Genomic DNA, 18,799 nt, shown 5'->3' with positions numbered 1-18,799 from the left:
GAAGCGAGTCGCACCAGTACAGGCCGCAGCGCTCACGTAGGCCCGTCAGGGAAACGCGGCCTTGGCGCCTTCGGGGGCGGCTGTGCCACGAGGAGCCGGGAGGGCCGGTGTGGCCCAGGGGTGCCAGCAGGCTGCTTGCCAGCACGCAGGATTTTCCCCACCTTGGAGGGAATTCATTTGCCTCAGGAAGTGACCCTGGCCTCCCTGCTTCTCTGATGCCCGTCTGTCCCGCACCTTTTCACTGTGTGCCCTTCACACCGGTGTTTTTAGTTCTAAACAGAGCCAGGAGCAGCGTTTCTCCTTTTCACCATGCTATTAGGAGAGAGCTAGTACAGTCAAAAGTAACAAAACCTGCTCTTGGTCATGGGATTTGCCCAAAGGTACCTCTTGTAAGTTAACATGCTTGCAAAGCATTTTAAGATACAGCCATTCCTTCCCCCGCTGCATATTACTTATTAACTGTGGAGGACTGTTGGCATTTGAAAGTAGGCCATGGGTGAGTGCTTCATTAAAATGCACTTTGAAAAACACATTATGTGAGATAATTTTTAAAATGCAAATTTACATATATATCTATAAAAATTATATATGTATGTATATTCTTCAAATATAGGAGAAAGATAGCAAAAATAGAGACCTGGCCAGTTTCTGGTAAAAACTGCTGTTCGCCATTTTCTCTGGATAAAAGTGTATTTTAGTTTCTATGTTGGTATTTGTATTCCCTTTCTGAAAAACGTGACCTTCGAAACAGGGAAGAGGGGGCTGGAAACATAACAGTGTCTTTTATTTGCCCGTTGAGTTGTATGTTCATGTTTGTTCCTGTAATCCTCGAAATGCTGTACTTCGTACACACCATTTCGTCTTTGCAGTGTGTGTCACCACAAGATAAGAAAATGAAACTGAAGTTTCTGTCACTGGCCAACCGAAGCTGGGACTGCAAGACTTTTTCACTCTGTAAATATTAGCCAGCTATTTGAAGCCATGCTGTCCATGAAGAATATTAACTATGTACCAGGAATCAAGCCATAATGTAAACCCAGTTTGTTTGGCAAAAACAGTACATATTGTTCTGCTCCAAGGGGAGAAACACGGGGGCGGGAAAACCTAGCTCCTCCCAAAACGACGATATTTGTAAGTTAGAATGTTCGGTCGTACTAATTGCAGGAGCAAAACCAATAATACGAGCAAAACTGCATTGATGAGGGTGTCATGTGGTCCAAGGCCACCCTCAAAACCAGATTTGCTGTTTACTGATCAGCAAAGGACGGAGCCAGATGTGAGGCGAAGCAGTTTGCTACCCTCCAGAACACACCTGGCTCCCTGAGACTGAGTACACTCTACATGCCTGAGCAGATCCAGTATTTTATTATATTACTAGTTTGTCTTTACTGGTCTTTGTATGAAGTGAGAAGTAGCTCAGCAAGGTCTACAGGCTGTTAGCGAGAAGTTGCCTGTGAGACCCCCCCATGCTGGTGAGCTGTGGGGACGCTCCACACTCTGAGCAATTCTTGAAACAGCTCATTAAGAGTGGCACAGAATTGCCCACTGAATCTGTCCTTGGGCTCTCTAATGAAAAGTTGGTTATTATTACAGGAATTTTAGTATTGCAGGAATATTACAGAGTGAGGATTTATCTGTGCCTGCAAAAGCACGCTTCATACGTGTCTTCTTGAAACCACCTCCTATTGAAAGCATATCTTTGCTGAAATCATTAGTTAGAAATATTTCTAGTACAACTATGTCCCACCTCTTCTTATCTCAGTTGACACAGCTGTCGGTTAAAGTTGGTTATTTGGGGTTTTTTTACAGATGCATATAGGGGTTTTGCTGATATAAAACCCACACTGAAAAGCCTCTAGACTAGACCTACATGTAGCACACCTGGCCTGAGAATCACCAGCAACTGATAATTAAAGATGTTTTGCTGGATAGTTGTGAAGTTATAGTATGACCTGAGAAAATATATCAAGGTAAGAAGTCTTTCAAGAATATATTACATTCCAAAAAATCTGTAGTTGTACTTGAAAATACTCATGTTTATGCTTGCGCTGAATTTTCTTGGGAATTTTAATGAAATTCCTTTAAACTGTTTCATAGCTAGGCAAGGATAGAAAAAAAAAAGGATCTCTAGACATCCGGAAATGTTCTTGCTAATTTTCATTCTGGAAAAGTAAAAAAAATTAATTGAAGATGCATCCTTTTTTGACATGTTTGGAAAAGAAAAACACAGACACTAAAGAAACAAACACAGTGTAGATTTTTAAATATTGGTTTAATGAGATGTAAATTACCTCTCTGTACATGAGCTGAAGTCCTTTGTTCTCCAGCAGAGATTCACTTAAGGCAGCAGACAGACAGTGTTCCTCTGTGGTTCCTCCCAAAGGGCAAAGCTTTATACTCTCATCAAGTCTCCAAAGCAGCTCTGCTGTCATCAGCCTCCTGCTCTTCAGTAGCTGATTTGTAGAACAGCCTCGCCTAGAAAGTTTGCCAATGTAGCTGCAGTAGGAGAGCTGGTAAACCCTCCTAGAGACGGGATCCAATTTAAATTGCTTTAATAACTAGGTATTGCTTGTATCAGAACTGCAAAGGATGTTTTGCTGTTGAAACTGCATCTGCAGGTTTTCACCAGCAAAGCTGTATTGATTGGCAAATGTTGTTATAGTCTTGGTATTGCTAAATCAGCAAAACTTTTAAATATAAACTAGGCCTCCCACATCTGCCAATCAGATTACTCCTTGCCTAGGTTACGTAGGTCTCATGCAGCTTCCCTCACTTTTATTCACATTGAGAGTTGTACTTTGGTGACCTCTGACGAAATAACCATAAGCTTTTTATAATGGGATTATCTCCCGTTTGGAATTAAGCACCTAGGTTACTCCGAATGCAGAGAGCCTAGTTTTGTTCATAAGGTCAAAATGTAGGAAACCCTGGAATTACAACACTTGGGAAAGCACAAAAAAATTGCAGTTTGCTCTTCCAGTGTCTGGTGGTGAACAAGGCTGAATTGGAGATGTGTGATGAAGGAACTGTCTACTGACATTTCTGTATTTACGACATTCTGCATAGTGTAACTTTTCTAATACAGTTTGGGTTTCACAGCCTCAGAAGTTCTTAAGACAAATGGAATACATTTAGTAAAAAAAAAAAAAAAAATTGATAGATTGATAATTAGGAAAAATTCAAATACTGACATACTGAAAAATATGCGTAGTATGTCTAGACAAATGTACTAACCTATATTGCCCTTCAAAGCTTTGCAAGACAGTCCTGGCAGCTTGTAATTTCCGTAACATTTTCATTGTGATGAGTTCATCTTTACAAGAAGGCAGACAGACTGCAAACAGCAATGAGCCAGGATCAAAGGCTAACAACAGGGAAGAAAGTGTTGAATCCACATATTCCCGCCTTTGTCAATCTACACTAAATACCATGGCATAAAAACCAGATCTGTGAAATATTTTGGACAATATTATCAAACCCAGTATTTGGTATGTGGATATAACACCCAAAGGTGTGACAGAAGGCTTTTGGGAAGCACATCTTTATTTACACTGACTGTAACTAGCTGGGCTACCGGTAAGAGCCTGACCACAGCAGCTTGTGTTCCTGGTGCTAAAGACTTGCCAAGTTCCCACAAAGGCTTGTATAGTCTTTCAAAATCCCACGTTGTCACAGCTAGATTGTTACTGGTACCCGAGTTGACGTGCCACCAGCTCACCCTCTGAAATGACATCTTGGTGGGTCTTGGAAGATTGAAGGACGCGAAACCCAGATATATTTTACTCTGGCACTTCTGTGTCATCTTCAGCTACCCAGGCAGATATTTGCTACTGTTCTATGTTACCTGTGACTGGACAACGTTTTGCTGGGCAAGATTCTGGGTTGCTACAGAAAGTGTCTCTGCAGATCCATTCAATCAAGCAAGGCTCCAGTGACAAGACTCAAGGAACATAAATAATTCACATTTTTGCTGGGCTGCTCTCTGTGCCTTTCCTACAAGCAGACTGGCGGCTCAAAGGAAAGCAGCTGTGATGAGCTGGAACTCATACTAGAGAGTTAAAGGTATGTTTACTAAAGTATATTATATTTTCGAAATGTTTTGTTTCAGAGTCTTGATTTTTTTTTTGGAGAGGGACAACACCAGCAAGCCTCTCTGCCAACCATTTTTCAGAAAGATAACGGGAGAGATTCTTTGTTTAACTAAACCTGCTCCTATCACATCGCATCGCACTCCACCAGTTGTCCCTTGCTGCAGTACAGCTGCCAAGGAGGCATCTGGTTTTCTGACTGATAAAGCACACAGTCACGTAACAACCATGGAATTAAACCTGGAAACAGTCCCCTGGTGTTTCAGATTTGCCTGGCTGTTCCTACCTGTGAGTAACAGTGGCCATTGGCACAGATATCACTGAGTAACTACGGCAGTGAAGGACTCAGAATGTTTAGGCTCTGTTTATGTGTGGTGCTGGAACTGCTCATTAAAAGTTGACATTAAGCTGTAGAACTACTAAAATACCTCTTCTATACACAAATTCAAGAGTATTCCCTCTGTAGGAGTTGTAAACCCTTCTCACTCTGACTTTTACCGTCTCTGCAAACTATCAGTCCAGTATTTAATCCATTCCCCTCTCAACCACGCTTCTGCTGTTCAGATCCAGCAGTTCAACTCTTCCTTCCGCACCACCACCACCCACTTTTACAACTATTTTCATTGAATATGGGATGGATGTCAGTGAGTATGGGATAAATGTCAGTGAATATGGGATAGATGGAGTAGTCCACAGCTGTGCTTGGGTGAGCCAAGTTCTCCACCACCTTTAGCAAGTCAGTCACCCGAGAGCCTTGTGAGTAAATTCCATGTAGTGAAATAGTGTTTAGGTTGTATTTGTGTTTAACGTGACTGCAGCTAGCCTGGCCTCTGCTCAAGTCATGGGCTGACCTTTTTGTTACATTACAGTGTGGTCTGATAAGAAGCACACTGTATGGTATGTAATCCATGTAAAAATAAAAAAATCCTTTAGCACTTACATGTCATTTGTCTTCTTTAGTGGTCAGCTGCATCTGCTGGAGGTTGTGGGTGCCAGATCATTGTGCTGGGAGCTGCCGCCTGAATTACAGCCCCTCCTGCCACGCCTGCCCCCATCAGAGCTGTGTCTGGCTGCAGGATATTCTGTATTTTCATGCTTCTGCACACTGCACCAGCTTACTAAATGTTTTGAAGTTGGTGTGGGAGAATGTATCTGCTTTTCCTAGATCCCTTTTTAGAAACCTTTCTAGCCTGCCAACTCTGTGGAGTAAACTATAGCGTGAAACGCTGTAGACTTCTGGTTGTGGTCTCCACTTCCAAGAGCGACGATGCATGGATCCACATCAGGGTAAAGACCTGTTCCAGCCATATCTGTGCAACTGTCATTCCTGCCACAGTGGCAGGGCATAATGGGTGACGGAAGGCGGTGTTGTGATCCACTGTACTTCCCAGATCCTTTTGGGAAAACCAACTGCTCACCAGCTCCTTCTCATCCTGTATCTTTGTGCCTGATCGAGCCTTAGTGTATGACTTTGTGCTGGTCCCTGTTGAGTTTCAGTCTTCAAACATTGCTCCAGTTGTCAAGTTTGCTTTGAATTTGAATCCCATCCTCTTACTACATTGCGGCCTTTACAGTTTTGCACTATCAGCAGATTTCATACGTGTGCTTTCTATTCCATCATTCATATTGTTAGTGAAACATTGAACAAACTAGGATAGACCCAGCAGCCACCTTTCTGCGCTGACAGTGTATGAAACCTGATTTCTACAGACCCTAAACATCCACAAGACAAAAATTTCTCTTGAGACCAGATATCTGATATCTACTGCTTTTGGGTTATTTCTGAGTCTTGTTAGCTTATCATAGAAAGAAATTTGATTGCAATTTCTACCTGATATAATTTCTGCCTGATGAATCCATGGTAGCTGCTATTCCTCTTTGTGTTATTTTCCAAATGATTACAAGTAACTTTTTATCCTCTCCAAATTGAAGGAACTGAAGACAGCTGGTCTTTAATTTGTTAGTTCCAAAGACCAAACCTTGCTTCTTATTGATGATATTAAAGTCACACACCTTACATTAACCCACGAGAAATGCTGGAAGTGATTTACATAATGAATTTACAGCCTGCACAACTGTATGCTTACAGTGAGCGAGGATCTGACTAGCAGAGAAGCGTCTATCTTTGCACTAATACTGTAAAAGTCAATTGAAAAAAAAAGGCACTGTGAACACCAGTCTCCGAAAAGGAAGAGCTGTTCCTTAGCGTGTTTATGGAAGCAGACCCGAGATGGAGCCCTGCAGGGACATCCCTTCTGACTGTGAATCACTGCTAAATATTTTCAGCGTACAGTTACACAATCAGTTTTGCACCAACCCTATAGAAGTTTCAGCTGCTTTGCTTATGGGACTGTTATGTGAGACAAAAGCCCTACTCAAGTGGACATCTTTAGTGCTTTTTTCCCCCTCTCCAAGTAGTTTCTTACCCGCACAAGGATTTCTATTGGTTTGATAAGATTTTTTTAAGCTAAATTTATGTTGCCAATTGCTACTGTCTTTGTTACCTATTGTGGAAAAAAAAATTGAAATGTTCCCAAAGATTTGAAAGAGATTTTTAAAAAACATGTATTTGTGTTATTTTTTTTTAATTAAGAGCAAAGCTTCAGATTTTTTTTAACAAAAAAAATATTTTTAGCACACTATCCATCAGAAAATGCATGGTTTGACTGTGAGATGCAAAGTAGTTTTCCCTGAGGTCAATAGATAAGATGGGTGGTGGTCTTTCTTTCTGGCTCTTCAGTTAGATTAGGAGGAAGCTCCATGAATTGAATTTGATACTGCCCCTCCGGGCATTTTTCTGGGAAGAACTGTTGTGATTCTTGGCTAAAAGTCTCTTCTCACTTGCCTGGAAGTGTCAATTTGGGGAGTTCAGCTTACACTACTAGACCAATAGCTTCTTATTGTGGTGAAAAATCATTTTGTGTGTACCGTATCGCAAAAGGTTTCCAGTGTTTCTCTAGAGAAGAGCAAATCTGGGCTCAGGATGGCGTTTTAACTCTTACTTACTTAACACAGCCGTGTGCTAGCAACATTAACACTCACGGAACCTCGAGTAGGGACCAAAACAGGCACCCTCTTTTCCCACTCCCATGCTGGACGGCTTGCACTGCTATGCATCTCCCTTCCAACACATCTTCCCTCTCTCATTTTCAGGCTGGACAAGAAAATCCATGCATGGGTCAGAAAAAACTATTTTTGCAGTCACATGAGCTTCTGTGGTCATTAAATAAAATTGTTGCTAGCTCAACTGCAGAAACGCTTCCGAGAAACACATCTGTCCTTATCCCAGGCTGGACAGCCCTCCTGTATAAAATAATAAAAAAAAAAAAAAATAAAGACCCACAGTGGGCCGGACTCTGCATCCACTTACACTGGAGTAACCATACAGAGGGTGGGGGGACTGCAGCATTATCAGCGCACGATCTTTTGTTATCCGGACTCTTCCCCCATTCTTAAACAGGATTTTCCTGTTGCTGTGTGTGGGCTGGAAGGTTTAACTGCAGCCTGACTCTTCCTACTGCTATGACTGCAGTTGTCTCCTGGGAATCTTTATGGATATTGAGTAAGGAGGCATAAACCTGCCCGGCAGAGTAGTATTGGCGCTCTGCAAACCCAGCCTTTCTAGGGGGCAGCTGTCTTCATCGCCAAAGAGCCAAGTGAGCAACCGTCCCCCTCAACCCTTTACATTAAGGAACAGTTTTTGACTTAAGCCTATTTCGTCTCTTATAAGAAGATTAAAAGAATTAAAGGGAAACCCAGTGACCCGTTCAGTGCATTTAATATTAAGCCTATGACACATAGTTTCATTTTGCACAGGGCCAGAATAAGCAGAAGGACATGATTATACACCTTTTATGCTGCTCTTGAGGACTTCCAAGCCAGAATGCCCTGCCTGCATCCATCTCCAGAGAATCCCCAAAGCTATGTAGCTGCATACACGTGCCATCATCCACTGTTCTTGGAAAAAACATCCTATTTGAGTTGTAGCAGAGTAATTATTTCAATATATGAAGAGGAGAGCTACCCTGGATATGCTGCAAAGGTTTTGAGGAGGTGGAATGCGCCTGGGGCATGAGTGGGATGGGGCATGTGAAGCCATGGCCCCCTGCAAACCCTGTCCAAGGGCTCCTGCACAAGGGCTGGGCAAACCAGCACTTCCTTCATCCATGATCCGGGTAGATCCCGCTCCTCACATCAGTGCAATGGTGGCACATTGGTGTAGGGGGCACGGAGGGGACAGGGGATATGGCCTTGAAAGCGGGGCCCTGCAGTGGATCTGTGCCTGACAGCCTGCTCCCCAAGGCTGCAAGAGAAAATGACAAAAGCACGGTGACTTCTTCGCACCGGGTGGTGCCTAAAGCCCTCGCCTTTCCAGCTGAGCCCCAGTAATGCCGAACTGTAGTTTTTTTAAGGACTCCATAGACACTACAGTAAAACAATTCACTGGCTGACCTAAGCGGGGATGTTTAAAGAAGTGCTCACAATGTTCTTCTTCAAGCCCATCATAAAAGTCCCAGGCTAATTCCCAAGTGCTTTTACAATCCATTTGCCTGAGTTGCTAGCAGGGAAAAAACTCCCAACTACAGTTTATCTGCACGCTGTAGGAACATACAGCTGCTTAATATCCCTCTCTGTTTGCAGCACCGTGTTTGTCCAAAAAATACTTACAGTAAATATTGCCAATCATAAACAATCCGTCATGAATTACCAAACTGTTTTCTTCACATTGGGAGCAGCTGGTGTATTGGGATACTCTGCGAGAATCACTGCTTGGAGATGTGCCATGTGAGCTAGGAACTGGGACGGGTTACTGGCCTGGTCTTGCTTTGAGTTGGGTTTATGTGAGACAATACCGTGTTTGGGTAGCTTGGCATCGTTTTAAATATGTTTAGACAAAGGGTGAAAGTCGTGTATTTCTGTGTCTAATTAACCACTCCAGCACTGTGCAAGGAACCAGAATTTAGCCCCACAATAAAACCAACCCTCGATAATCCATATATATATATGTATATATATATAGTCTATGTTTTATATGATTTAGGCTGCAATTTCAGTTAAGTCAATAAATTAGCAGATTCAAATTATCCAGTCACCGAGTTAATACGGCAGATAACCAGAATATATACATACTGATGAGCTGGTGAACTGCAGCAGAGCTCAGCAGTAAGCAGGCGCCTTAGCAGGTTGCTTCAGTAAAATCTTTTTAGATTCTATCTGCTTTTTCTTCCTGGTAGCAGAAATTCTGCCTTCTCCTTTTGCCCTTTCCCCCCCTCGCCGCTTCTGTCACAGGAATAAGGAAGTGCACAGGTACCCATTCGTTTCGCTCATGGAACACCACAAAAATTACACACCACTACGTAAATAAGTAGAGGGGCAGCAAATATGCTTTCTTCAAGCTCTGCGTCTGTTATAAAGGGCCCCACAAGCATTGAAAAGTGGAAAAATCAGACTGATGCAGCCCAAGAAGTTAGCTCTGCTGAGTCTTTCTCCTTTGCCTTGCCCTTATATCGCTCTTTACCTCTGTACTCAGCTTGCGTAAATGTGAATGATCGGGAGAGCAACTCAATGCTTCCAGGCCAAAGTTTAGGAATGGGTTTAAATTCAGATCACAATGTTTTGCAATTTACTCTTGCCTTGTAAGTGTGCAAATCAATACACTAAGCGTAGGGCAGCGAAATGCCGTTTGCAGCAATTAACATTATAATCCTGCAAGACAGTTAAAGGCAGGCAAATTATTTTGATGGTAATAAACACATGTAATGATATCAGCACTCTCTGGTGAAGTCACCAGATCTTTGAGGTGGACCTACCTCCGGTTTTCCCTTGAAACAAATGTCCCAAAAGACAAATATCTTAACTCTAGAAATCAGATTTTATTAGAACATAAAGGGATACTTTTTTTTTTAAAGAAATAAAGAACACTTCAAGTGAGGCAGAACAGAAAGTTTCTAAATTAACTCCTTGTAGGGCAGGTTCTTTCTTTCAAATGCTTCTCTCTGTCCCATCCTGCTCTTTAAGGTGGTTCACCCAACTCATTGTGCTTAGCAGCACCGAAGCAAAGCATCTCGCCCCCTTTCCATGGGTCCAGCCGTGGCTGCAGCATCCAAGACAAGAGAGAGGCAGCCTTCCTCCCTGGTGCCAAACAACGCCCTGCGTGTTTTATTATATATCATGTTCCAGGGAACATGATGCATAGTAAAAATGAGCAGAACAGGTACTACCCCTGCAGGCTGAAATAGGAGGCCCCATGGCTGTGGCTGCTTTGCCCTGCAGCAGTGGGTTAGATGCTCTACTTTGTCCTGTTTCAAATCGGGTATCCAGGTAGGCAGGTCTTCACCATAGGTGAATGTATTTGGCAATTTTGTGTCTTGTGTTGCCTTGTGCAGGTTGTGAAGGAACTCTAGCAAATCCATAGCACATAAGCATAATTTATAACCAGCTACATTCTCAGTATTGCAAGGTAGATAACTATCACGGTCTTTGTTACCCGGGGTGTTGCAGCCTGGGTAACGTAAGGGATGTTAGGTATTCACTTGGAGACAGACGCAAGAGGCTGGTGATTTCACACCAGAGCTTCTGTGTGCCTTCAGAGTTTGTGACCCAGGTGGAGGTCTGATGAAGTAAACACCTCTCGTGTCCCATGTGTGGGTTGCGTAAAAGGGATGGGTGCATAAACATGAATCTCACAAAGCACATTACTTACCTAATTTACGTACAGTTTCACCAAACTGATTAAAACCAAAGCAGTGCTCTGTATTTTACATGATTTAGGCTGCAATTTCAGTTAAGTCAATAAATTAGCAGATTTGAATTATCCAAGTTAACACAGCAGATAACCAGATTACATAATGAAAGAAGTAATTCTTTTTTTTAACCTTATCTTACAATTTAATGAAGGCCTATTTTTCTTTTAAGCAGAAAAACCTAGCTACTATTTAGCTAATAATGTATTGACATAGTTAACATGTCACTGGCGGACCCTGTCATTACTGGGCATAGGTGGCTGTTGAATATTGAGTGTATATTTTGGTCTTAGGTCAGATAAATGATCCAAGCAGCCAAGAATTGTACCCGTGCTCAGCTCAGTGAAGTACAGTTATACAGATGCCTGTGTCACATCTTTAAACCTCCCTGTTAATAAACGTTAGCAGTTTTATGTTGTTCTTTGCCATCACTATGCAATAACACAGGATCTTTTTGAAGATTTAACATGTAGATAGATGATGGCTGAATCATCGCCAACAGCAGTTTGCAAATAGCACTGGCTTTTTCACTGAGAAGAACATACCAGTGACAGCGTGCTTTCCATTTTTAGCAACTCAAAATGACACGGTTCACCCTCCTCCTCTCTAACTGTGGCTTAATGACACAATAAATCCAGCATTAGGGTCTTTAGTATCTGACCAGATATGCCCTAACCCACTATGCAAGGTGCAGACCCAGCTTTCACTCATCCTGTCAGTTAAAATTTCTTGAAAAGTTTTGTTAATGTTGTACTGCCACACTTAATGCGATTACAGCTACTGTCTCCCTGTGCCATTTTCACTTTATGTCAGATCAGATAGCAGCTATCAGCTATTATAAAGCTCACATGAACTCCATACCATAGATGCTTAATAATTCAATGGAAACGTGGCCACGTGCCCACACCTAACTGGAACCAAACCCATATGCTTGGGGATCTGCTAGTGCATGGATCCAGTAATAAAAATGATGGAAGCAGTCTTACACATGCACTGCACACACACTAAAAATAAGACATGCTTTCACTGAGAAAAAGTTAAAAATAAAAAGATAAGACAGCTCTTTAATTTTTTAGGATCTGGCTCCTTAAGGTCACTCTGGGATTTTACCAAACTGGGTGTTCTTCCATAAGCATGAAAGGCAGAGTGCATAAGAGCCTTGGCTGAGAAAACTTAGCCCTGGCTTCTAGCTGAGATTGCCAGTGCAAGACCTACATCAGTATCAATTTTGTCTAATAAAAATAATTAAAATTTCTTTGGCACAGTATTTCTTTACATCCCTACTTTTCTTGTCAATCACTGTCATATACTCAGCATTTTTTAGGCACTCCAGATTTTTGCTGTGAAGAAACAGAAGAAGTAATAATTTTTGGGCCCCTCAGTTCAAGAAGGATATCGAGTTGCTGGAGCATGTCCAGAGAAGGGCAATGCAGCTGGGGAGGGGTCTGGAGCACAAGGCTGATGGGGAGCGGTGGAGGGAACGGGGATTTTCAGCCTGGAGAAAAGGAGGCTGAGGGGAGACCTTATTGCTCCCTACAACTGCCTGACAGGAGGGTGTAGTGAGGTGGGGGTCGATCTCTTCTCCCAGGTGATAGGACGAGGGGAAATGGCCTCAAGTTGCCCAGGGCAGATTTAGATTGGACATTAGGAAAAGTGTCTTCACCGAAAGGGTTGTCAAGCATTGGAACAGGCTGCCTAGGGAAGTGGTGGAATCTCCATTCCTGAACATATTTAAAAGATGTGTAGATGTGGTGCTTAGGGACATGGTTCAGTAGGCATGGTGATGTTGGGTTGACGGTTGGACTTCAGCTTGAAGTTCTTTTCCAACCTTAATGAGTCTATGATTCTAAGAGCTCTCAGCTCATCTTATTAGCTTTTGACCTAAAAAACACAAGGCTATTTGGCGTTTTATATATTATATTATATTATATTATAAAAGGACATCCACTCATAGCTGAACAATTGAAGTTTTCTTGTTCCAGGTATCAAGGGGCTGTGTTCTTCTCTTTATAAGCGAGTGAATTCAGGCTTAGGAAGACATGGTATGCTATCAATTTTGGTTGTAGCGTTTCAGGGAAGAGTGAGGAGTAGAAGAAGAGAAGCGACATCATCACTGCGAAGTCACTTCTTGGACTCCTGGCTCCCTGTGTTCAGCTGGGTTTCCGAAAGACACAACCACTACTAGTATCTCCATTGCTTTAAGATTGATCTTTGTGTGTTAAAAAAAAAGGCATTTTTCATGCTCTCAGGTTTTGCACTGTTGATTTTTCTTGGAAGACTGACATGTCTGGCCCAAGCCACCCATGACCAGTCAGCAGAAGGGCAATGAATGATATTTTCGTGTGCTGTTGTACCAATATGTACTTCCTTCCTTTGTCACAGAAGCTGCAGGATATGTTGATTCAGTAGAAAAACAAACCCTGTAATAACTGCAAAGACTTATAATCGTTACAGTCCCAGCTGGTTTTAATGCTTGTCTTAGTTCAATTCAATAAAATGACTGGATCTTAAATAGCACGTGCATAGATGTCCTTACTATAGTAAATCTCTTTCCTTCTTTCCCTTGGCTTCTCACAAGACACAACATCTTTGTAGCACTGCTGCAAGGCAGAGACAAGACATCTGCAGGAAAGAGCAGAGCTTGTTTTGCTGATAAGAAGCTGCTTTTTGAAACCGAAGTAGAAGTAGCCCCTCCTCTAAGCATGTGTTCTCTTCAAACATGTCACAATTTCCCTGTTGCTAAAGTCCATCCCGTCAATTTGTTCCTTGTTGATTTTGGCAGAAGATTCATCTAAATCAAATAAGTGGTGAAAAATTCCTGCTCTAAGAAAGTAAGATCTCACCGGGAAAGCTGATCATAGCCATTAAAATGTTGCACAAGAAAAGCCATCATGTCGCATTCGTATTTTCCTTGTCAAAGATTTTGCAAAATTCTGTGTCTTGACAAAGCAACTGTAAATTGTCTATGTCCATAAGGCACTGCATTTCAAATCTGGAAAATTGTTGGCTCTTTTACCCCACTGATAAAATTTGGCTTGTTCCATCTGCTTTCCTCGTTTCTCTGTGAGATGATATCTAAAAAAGACTTGGTTCTGGGAAGGCATGATGGCAATACAACAGCATATAGGTTATGCATGAGCTGACACTGTATCAGCTGGGCCCAGTGATAGCCAAGACTAAAGTGACTTACGGCACTGTCCAAGAGACGAACACGAATGTCTCGCTGGCAGAAAGGAATCAACAACAACATAGCTCTGCAGTCCCCAGCTATTTCTCAGCACACCAATCAGACTGCACAGCCACTGAAAATGTAGCTCTTCAGCCAAGACATTATGTTTTCAGAGTCAAAGTCAAACTAAACTAAGCCATGGTGAGTAAGACAGACCATCCAACCTGCTCTACCTAAGCCCCTGCTATGTTCTGTTGAGAAAAGATAAAATAGCCAACTGTGCAAACTTGATGAAAGAATTTATGTTCTGTTTTCAGACACCTACTCCATTTCAGCCCTTGCAGGGTCGGACGTCGCACTGCTGACATTTCAGTGGCATTAGGAGCTCGCTCCGAAAGGCAGCGACATCCAGTCCAGTGCAGCATGGCAATATCTACTTTCCGGCTGAATCCAGAACTTCTTGGGTCCCTGGACTCATTACACTATGGGAGGAGAGTTAGGTGCCTTGGCACGCAGTAAATGCAAGTAATTAATCCCCCAAATCAAGCATTCATTAATTTAACCCAAACTAAACACAGCTAATTTTGTAGCAATTTATTACAATTCAAATCAGCGGTGATGATGCCCTAGGAAAGGGCAGTAATTCATCCAAAATTGATAAAACCAAAACTAGTTCAAGTAAAAACTGTTGTTTGGTTATCATCAAACCAAATCCCAGGGGGCAGGCAGCAAACAAGAAGGAGCCTATACAGGGAAGGGTAAAGGGTTAGAGATGACTCAATATTTCACAGTATCATTGCAAACAGGAAGAGGCTATTTCATAAATCACGGGTCATTTCCATAACCTGAAAGCCCATATGTATACTAACAGGTCATTACAGCAAGGAATCACACATAAGATTTTCCATATTATTAACCTCAAGCAGAGCTCAAGCGCTGAGCACGCTTAAAGCCTGGTGTAAGGTCTGGTGTAAGACTAGTAAGACTGGAGAATGTTCTGGAAGACCCCTGGCATACACTGGTGTCATGAATACACCCTCATGTCTGCAGTAACTTTGTCTTCTCCTCCTCACCCTGTTCCTCTAATCCTTTAATCATTCTTGTAGCATTTGTCTGCGTTCAAATACATCAAACACCCTTCTTTCACCGTGGGCAGTTTTGGAAAGTGGTTCAAAAGGCTTGATCCCTGCAGAAGAGGAGGATGCAAATCCTGCTCATGTGAGTTTGGTATTGCCTGTGTTTTGTGGAAGGGAAGGCCAGAGGTTATCTGCTGTTTGTAGCCATTACGGAAGATGCCTCTTCAGTCTTTTGCTGGAGTTGGTCACTAGTTTGCTCTATTTCTGCAAACGGAGAGGGATGTTACCTGCTCTAGTAGATACTGAGGCCTCATCTGCACTATATTTCTGAAATAGTTCAAAATGAAGAATGCTGGTACTCGGGTTTTTTGAAAATGAAAAGAACTTTAGGTAGGAATTCTGTTTTGAAAACATAGGTTCTGAGTGGCAAAATAACTGAAATCAAGGACAGAAATTTTGGAATTTTTGTTCAAACCTTTCAAAACTACTTAAATATGCATAGGCGAATTCTCAACAGAACATCTAGTACAGAAGAGAAATCACTATATATTAGAACATGATAAATTTTCCAACATCACTTATTACTACCTTTTATTATGTACAGCTTCCTAACAGATCTCCAGTCAACAACAGCCTGAACTACTTATACTTCTGCAATTGTTCCCATGTGGAATTCTACTGATTGCAGAACAGTTAATGACGATCTACTAATTACGTAAGTAACTGTCAGACTTTATATCATTGGATGTGAAATCAGATCCATAAAATCTATTGTCTACAGACCTTTAAAGATGAGGCAGAGCATTACCCACTATTGGTAACACCAGCCTGTAGATACAGTGGGTGAGACCTATCTAAGCTAGACGTGTCGCTTAGAAGTCTAACTTTGAGCTAGTCTAGCCTCTGCTCCCTCTGTAGTCCACAGAGAGGAACAGACATCTCAAGGGACAAATTAGCCTCCCTGTAGCACAAGCACCTGAACTGAGCCCATTCCTGCGTAATAGTTACTCACATAATTAACTGTCTAGTCATTAACTGTCACACATAGTGGGACTCCACATGAGACTAATTATACATGCAGAAATAATGTTTGGGATCGGGGTCTTGCTAGATTGTGTTCTGCAAACAGATTCCTAAATTAGGATAAGAGGTATTGGATAGACCAGCCCTGGGATGCATGCAGTCCTCTCTGCAGAGCACAAGGAAAGCCTCAGCACAGAGCGGGCATCTGCTAGATGCATTAGATGTCTGAAGTTTGGCGAGATGAATTCCATTTGCTATTAGTGTCTTACGTTTCAATCCCTAATAAATGCTAGACCACTGACAACCCATTCACAGAGTCACTCCTTTCAAATACTTTGGTCCTAGACTGAAGTAGTTCCCAAACAACAGCAACACTATCTCAAACCTGTCTTCCTAAACTTAATCTTCGGTTATTTTCATCTGGAAGAATAATGTCAAAGCAAAATAAACAGTGAGGAAAAGCTCAAATGAAAATCTGTTAAATACTTAAACTTCTTACAATTACTAACTAAAGATAACTGGAGGATTAGGAAATACAGGAAGCACTGAGGCCATCATGCTCAATATTTAGCCTGTAAAGTGTTTAAACGATAAAGCAACGTATAAACAGTCTTACAGCCACCCTCTGCTGGTGGAGACCCCCAAGTACAGTGGGCTGGCAGCTGGAGCAGCCTCTCCAATTTCCAGGCTAGCAGAGATCAACACCTCTGATAAGCATTTTGCAGCACCACATGGTATTCGGATACACCGAGGACTTCAGTTGGAGGGGTGACCTGGGCGGCGGGGAGCTTGGGAGACTGCAAGCCCCTCCCTGCCCATCAGCATTACAGGGTGCCAGGGGTTCTGCAACAGGGGAACCCTGCCATTCCCTCACCCCACTTTGCAGCTGCGTTCAGCCTAGGTTTAAACTCAGCCACATCCCTAGGAGAGTCTGCAATGGGGGAAGAAGATACGAAGAGAAGGATTTGTGCCTGTTAACACGATCCATATTCTGCTTGCTGTTCTGTAGGCAAAACAGGTGGGCTAGGACACCACAAACCCTGCCTGAAGGTAGACTTTAAAAGCACATGCATACATTCACTTTATTTAAAATAAAATGCAAATCTAATGTTCCTGTTTTGAAAATCAGGGCTCCTCTTATGATGTTTACTGTTTTCTAAAGAAGCAACACAAAGCCACTTTATGCCTTGGACTTTGAAAAGTGAGCATATTCAGTGATGCCACAAAACTGGATAGGTGGATGGACACGAGTAGTTAAAACTGAATATTACAAGAAAGTTCAAGAAGTTCTATTTTATCTACAGATGGCTTCCAAGATAATCCTTATTAAAGTGGAGTGGCAGCCAGCTACATTTATTAGTGCATTAAAATGGGGGGGGAACCCTACAGAAGTACTGTTAAATGTTTGAATCTCCTCTTTAAAATGTTGTCAACTAGTTTTCAAAACATTTTAGACAAATACTGTAGTCATAACATTGTAAGAAAGGCTGGGTTTGCTCACCCTGCTGTAAAGTTTTTGCACTACTGTGAGTGGTGACTGGTTGGTTCCCAGCAATACCAGGGTTCTGCATCTTCACTGGGTATCTGCAAAACGGCACTTCTGAGGTATTTGAGGCAATTGGCTTATCCTCAGGTGTCATCGGTTTAGGAAATGGAAGGTGCTACTTTGAATTTTTAAAATGCAAAGGTTAAAAAATATGAAACTCGGCACATAAAGAGCATTTTTCATCTACCTTTTAAGTGTTATTTGCCCCCTCAGAGATTCAGTGGGAACCAGACAGAAGATTGTCCCCCAGAGATAAGAGATGCCAAAGCAGAGTAACAGCAGCCAGATATTCACCCAGATGTGCTCCAGTGCAAAACATGGTACTGAGGTGTAAACAATTTGCCTGCTGAATGTACCAGGAGATGATCCAGGTCCTCTGAAGTTTTTACTCAATAAGTCTTGTGCTTTAAGACCCTATTTTAATATTTGTTATTCAGATATTCCTGACTTATCTAATGTGGATACATGAAGCTGTAACAGAAAACATGAAAGAAATGCCTATGAAGAAATTTCATTTATATGCCTCTGCATAAAAATAGTCATATTTGTGCAAAGTGGAGAAATGTAAGTTGCACAGAATATGTAGGGATTTGCTGGGGTTTATGTAGCTGAAACATCTAGTTAAAAAAAAAAAAAAAAAACGAAATGGATCAAATGTTCCCATCAACATCTGCTCTGAAGGACCCTTGGAAAAAGTGTAGAGCCACCTTCACATCGTGAGCTTATCAGGGCTTCCTTACTTAGCAGAGGATTTCAAAACCCTAACACAAAATTACAGCTATAGGGCCATGGAAGAGTATTTGATCACAGTGCCTCCAAAGAGAGGACCAAGTCTTTGGCAGAGGTCACACACAAGATACTCTACAAAGGTATTTCTTGGACCATGTCTACATTAGCGTCCCCTCTGTGAACAAATGTGTAAGGACCAGCAGCTTTTTTCCACAGCCAGCTATGAAAAAAATGTGTCCATCTGATGGCACGCCAAGACACATCCAGGCGTCCTGTATCTAAAGACTGCTTGTGCTAAAGGGACGTATTTATTAGAGCAGCCGTTTTCAAACACGAAGGGGAATGAGCTTCAGGAAGGGGGACATAGAAGCCACAGGGACAGAAGGTGACAAAGGTAGAAGATAGCACCTCTTCAGACTGGTGTC

The 18,799-nt window shown here is 42.1% G+C and overlaps 2 long non-coding RNA genes across 4 annotated transcripts in view; both read left to right on the top strand.

The window, feature by feature from the left end:
• Positions 1-18,286, top strand: part of LOC118452675 — a 24,862-nt gene extending 6,576 nt beyond the window's left edge. The window contains exons 2-3 of the long non-coding RNA XR_004842485.1: positions 12,869-12,873; positions 14,964-18,286. This is a non-coding gene — a long non-coding RNA (uncharacterized LOC118452675). The remainder of the gene's footprint in view (positions 1-12,868; positions 12,874-14,963) is intronic.
• On the top strand, positions 772-12,237 carry LOC118452674. Of its 3 annotated transcripts, none has more exons than XR_004842484.1 (3): positions 772-1,970; positions 3,253-4,062; positions 7,905-12,237. It is a non-coding gene; the product is annotated as an uncharacterized LOC118452674 (long non-coding RNA). The 3 variants fall into 3 exon arrangements; XR_004842483.1 differs by having other exon boundaries at positions 7,242-12,237; XR_004842482.1 differs by lacking the exon at positions 7,905-12,237 and having other exon boundaries at positions 3,253-4,090.
• Positions 18,287-18,799: the final 513 nt, after the last annotated feature.

Source organism: Egretta garzetta, unplaced genomic scaffold (genome assembly GCF_000687185.1).
Source record: "Egretta garzetta isolate BGI_Z169 unplaced genomic scaffold, ASM68718v1 scaffold20, whole genome shotgun sequence".
Classification (NCBI taxonomy): Eukaryota; Metazoa; Chordata; class Aves; order Pelecaniformes; family Ardeidae; genus Egretta; species Egretta garzetta.
Note: the sequence above shows the minus strand (reverse complement) of the source record. Positions and strands in the feature narration are given on the sequence as shown.